This window comes from Gavialis gangeticus, unplaced genomic scaffold, assembly GCF_001723915.1.
Source record: "Gavialis gangeticus isolate Ggan-Ray unplaced genomic scaffold, GavGan_comp1, whole genome shotgun sequence".
In the NCBI taxonomy this organism is placed as follows: domain Eukaryota; kingdom Metazoa; phylum Chordata; order Crocodylia; family Gavialidae; genus Gavialis; species Gavialis gangeticus.
In genome coordinates, this window is record NW_017729024.1 from 79,209,114 (window position 1) to 79,214,142 (window position 5,029).

A 5,029-nucleotide genomic window follows, 5' to 3' on the forward strand; every position below is an offset into this window, starting at 1 on the left:
CAATTACTGAAAAAGCTTCAGCCCTAGGAAAAAAAGATACAGAATATATATTTTTAGTATTGATTTAAAAGATTAAAAATTATACAGTTTATATGTAGTTTCATGAATATTTAACAGCTTAAGTATAGTAAAATGTACATTTATTGCTTTGCCCAAATTATTTCATATGAAGGCCATAGAGGTACATTTATAATTCATAATCCTGTCTTGGTTTCCCTGTGTAGACCAGCCTATGACCTTCTCTTAATAAATCTACTGGATACAAAAAATCATGATCTAAATATAGATTTATGGCACATTATAACCTTCCTGCCATTCAGTAAACCCAGGTAACCTCTCTACATTTTACCACCTACATTCTATCACCAGGTCAACATTCCCCCCTTTTCCCATCCCCACCTACTTGTCTCACACCTATTGTCTCCCCTGGCCTCTGAGCCTCACTGCCACACAGTTGCATTTTCACAGACTTGCATTTTGCATATTGGCTTCTATTCCATCCAGGAGAACACAAAACAATAGGAGACCCTCTCTATGCCTGAAGAAGGGTGTTTGTGCCTAAAAAGCTTTCAAAGAACATTTTTTCCAACTATTTAGTAGGGCTATGTGAAGCTTTGGTCCTTGATTCAATTTGGTGGAGATGCAGCTTAATTCAGTGGCCAAATCCCTGAATCTGAATCGAATCAGAGGACCCTTTAATCTCTCCAAATCGAATCAAAGCCCTCTGAATTGATTTGGAGAGATTTGGAAAGATTCAGCAATTTGGACATAGACACAGCTTTAAATGTTTTTTCTGTGTACCTCTAGGTAGCAGGTGGCTTGTGAATGCTGCAATGCCGGGGCATATGGAGTGTTCCACAGAAGCATGGGGGGCTCTCCAGCACACTAGGCAGGAAACCCAGAAGTGGCCCAGAAGCACTCTGTGAGCCCCTCCACACTCGCCTGGCTCAGCAACTGGTGCCTTCTGGGTCTGGGGGGGCACTTGGGATCCTCCCCGCAGCCGATCACTGAGCCAGGGGGTCCCTGTGCACACTCCCCAGTGAACCCGGAAGTGGAATGGAAGTAATTCCAGTCCAGTTATGAGTTCACCACCAAACAAGTGGAAGACCCCCCTGCACTCCTGGTGGTATGCTCCATGTGCCCCAGCATCATAGCATTCACAAGCCATGCTCGAGGTATTTAGAAAAAACTTTGAAAGCTGTGTCTATGTCCAAATCACTGATTCTCAAAATCAGCATCAAATCTTCAGATTTGGATTCAGCTGAATCAAACCAGGGACAGTGATCCAAATCAATGAATCACTATCCCTGATTTGGGCCGAATCCAAATCTGAATCGAATAGGGCCCGCTTTGCACACCCATACTATTTAGTTAGTCTAAGAGAAGATATCACATTTGTCCAAAGAACCTTGTCTGCCAATGAAGATAGGACATTTTTAAGTACAGATAACTGGAATAATTGCTTTTGCATGAATACAGCAGGTATTATATTGAGACCCTTCTAGTGTTGCCAATTAGGCCTGTATGAAGTGGCAAGTATTCTATGTGGATTCAAATTTGGCCATTGTGGAGGGACAGTGATTCAATTCGATGATTCAAGTCACTGTCCCAATTTGATTTGGTCAGTCTCACCACCTTCACCATATTGGCCTCGTTGGCGGTGACCATGAACCCATGGGTGAGCTCAACCTGCCCAGTGAGCCACTCCTACACCATATGGTTCATGGCCACCATGATCTCCCTTGTCATGTGGGACTCATCCATCACCTCTGCTCGAAGAAGAACCCACCAATGCCCTGGCTGATCGCACCAGTGCCCTGTGAGGGAGAGGTAAGAATGATCTCCACCCTGGCTGCTTCAGACGTCCAAGATGAGATGCAAAACTACTTGTGGCCCTGCCTTCCTCAGATCCTCCTTCAAGTACTCCCTGTATGTCTCATACAGGGAGGGTACCACCATCCTGCTAAAGGTGGTGCATGTGGGCACTTGGTAGGATGGGACCACAAGTTGAGGAATTCTTTTTGGGTGTGTACCCACTGGTGCCAGCCTGAGGAGGAACAAGGGCAAGAGGGTGCTGCCTCCTGAGATGCAGCAGCATTGCCAGGGTGGTGAAGCGCTTCACATCCTTGTCCCGGATGATCTGATTTCAGCAGTGCTGGCAGGTAGCATCATCTGCCACCTCAAAATGATCCCACACTACACTACCCACCCACTTCTGGGTTGAGGGTAGGGATCCTGCCTTATCCCCCTCCTCACCAGGCAGAGGCACAACAACAGGAGGAGCTGAGCTACCTGCCCCCAAAACCTTCTCTGAAGTGTCTTCTAGAAGAGACCTGCCTCTAGGGGAACTTTGAGAGGTGGGGAGTACAAATTCAGATTCTCCCTCTTTCCCCAGAATTTTCTGCCATTAGCCATTAGCTATGGCACTCAGCTCCTCTGCTTCCAGACCCAGCTCCTCCTTTGGCACTGGGAGGCTCACAATGGGAACTGAAATTTGGGTGGAGACTGTCATGCCGGTGCTGGTGGTTATTACTGGTGTTAGTGGAGGTGGTGCAGGTGAAGACAGCTCACCCACTTCCTAGCTCCCACTAGCAGGAGAAGACTTATTACTGCCAGGAAAGAGGGTGCATCTATGTTTGGGGTGGGGGAAACTTGCAGCTCTCCTGCGACAGCTGAAAATTATGTCTGTGTGATAAAGGTGCTTGCTGAAGGCTCTATGAAAATTAGACCAAGTGTTTTTCTGTCATTTGTTCAGATATTAAGCTATATGTTGCTGCTAAGAGCCTAATTAAAGTCTAAGATGTAGTGAGGCCTTGTATGTAGTATGAGGCCTAGTAAATTGAGTAAAGCCTTATAGAAGTAGTGGTGGTAGGCCCTGTAGTTAAAATTAACCTTATCAGAAGAATGCAAGGCTTGTTCTACTATTGGTCAGTCTAAGGATAGTTGAAGTAAAAAGAATCTGAATGGCTGTAAGTTATCAGCACAGGTCAGAAGTTATAAATTGTTTGGCATACCCGGAAATCATTCAGAAGTAAGATACAGCTCTGTAACAGGGACTAATTAGCTGTTGACCTGGATCAGTGGGTCCATGGATCTTGAGGAGTCCAAAGACTGAATACCAGGGTCCTTCCCAGTACCTCTTGGACAGCACTGATTGGGGACACTATACCCCAAATTCTTGAAAGTCAAACTCATGTCATGGCTGTGTGTTACACCACAGGGAGGTCAAAACTGCAGGGGTGGTAGCTCTTACTGAGGCCACAAAGCCTGCCAAGTTTCAAGGAGATCAGTGCAGGGGTTTAGGGGGAACTGCCCCTCAACCTGTGGACAAGCAAAACTCATGCCATGGGTGACACTGCACACGTTAAGGTGCAGCAGGGTGACAGCTGCAGCGATGGTTGCCCCTGCTGCAGCCACGATGCCTGCCAGCTGTGGAGGAGATCAGTGCAGGGGGGTTCTGGGGCCCTGCACCTATAACTGCTGACGGGCAAAAGTCGTGCCAAGACTGTGTCTGTCTTGGGGCAGTTGATTGTCTATATTAATTCTTTCCTCTCATTTGCCTGGTTTTGTAGGTGCTAATTGATGCTCATTAAGTTGTTATGTAGTAGCTAGGTCCTGTGTATTGAGCTCCTTGAGTCCCTGGTCCCTCAGTGAATCATGATTGACTGATTGGTAACTGGGAACACAGCAGCTTAGCAGCCAGGCCTGCAGTAGTGTCTCCCCTCCCTGCCCCAAGACAGAGACAGTCAGTACCACAAGTACCCATGGCACAAGTTTTGCTTGTCCACAGCATGAGGGGCAGTTCCCCCCAAACCCCTGCACCGATCTCCTTGAAATTTGGAAGGCTTTGTGACCTCAGTAAGAGCTACCACCCCTACAGTTTTGACCCCCCCATGTTGTAACACATGGATGTGACAGGAGTTTTGCTTTCAATAATTTGGGGTACAGTTGCCCTCAAGCCTCTGCACCGATCTTCTTGAAACTTGGCAGGCTTTGTGGCCTCAGTAAGAACCACCATCCCTGCAGTTTTCACTCCACTATGTTGTAACATCTAGACGTGACATGAGTTTTGCTTTCAAGAATTTGGGGTGCTGTTCCCTCCAAACCCCTGCACCAATCTTCTTGAACCTTGGAAGGCTTCATTCTCTCTGCAGATTCTACCACTCCTGAAAATTTCATCCAAATCAGACAAAAAACAACAAAGTTGTTTCCCCATTATACCCTATAGTCAGATCTCTGAGGTGGCTCCGAGGCGGCTCCGAAGCTCTTTGGAAGCTTCAAACCACTTTGGGAAACCTAACAAGGACAGTGCCTTGACCTGGATGTGCTGCTTTGGACCCCAAAGCATTTGAAGCTTCTCTGGATCCGAAGCTCTTTCCAAACCCTCGCATAGCCCTAACACACAGCCTTATATGTTGTTCCTACGTGCCTCCCCCACTGTACTGTGATTGGAAGGGAACTCAGGGAAAGATCACAGTCACTGGCCAGATTCAGATGTCCATATCAAAGCAGTCTTTCCTCCCCTCTTCTCCCTCCCTCTTCTCAGTTTCTGTTTCTTGCAAGCGCGCCCTCTGAATCTTTCTGAATCTTTTCTGAATTGATTTGGATGCTTCCAATTTGATTCGGACCTTTTGATGGGTTCCCAATTCAGTTCAGATTTGGAGATTCAGCTGCCAAACTGGGCTGAATTTTCTCGAATCAAATTGGCTACCGAAGCTTTGCACAGGCCTATTACCAATTCCTGCAATGTTATTGTGAGTCTCATGGTAATTGAAAATATGGAGATTTTAGCCTTTTATTAATAATAAAAAATCTGTTTTCAGCCCTCAGAAGAAATGAACCAGAAATGCTCATGCTCTTTAAGCAATCTCATGATTTTTAATGTCTGGAGTCAAGAACACTGTCTTCCTGTATATGTCTGTCTCTGTATATGTCTTCCTTCCAGGGCCAGATACCCATGGGCACTTTTACACATGCTCGGGTGGGGGGAGAAGGGGGTGGGTGGGGCTCTGTGCAGCACTTTAATTAG

General features: G+C 46.5%; 1 long non-coding RNA gene across 1 annotated transcript in view; it reads left to right on the plus strand.

The window, feature by feature from the left end:
* Positions 1-3,399: 3,399 nt before the first annotated feature.
* Positions 3,400-5,029, plus strand: part of LOC109298218 — a 21,919-nt gene continuing 20,289 nt past the window's right edge. Inside the window, exon 1 of the long non-coding RNA XR_002097538.1 lies at positions 3,400-3,493. This is a non-coding gene — a long non-coding RNA (uncharacterized LOC109298218). The remainder of the gene's footprint in view (positions 3,494-5,029) is intronic.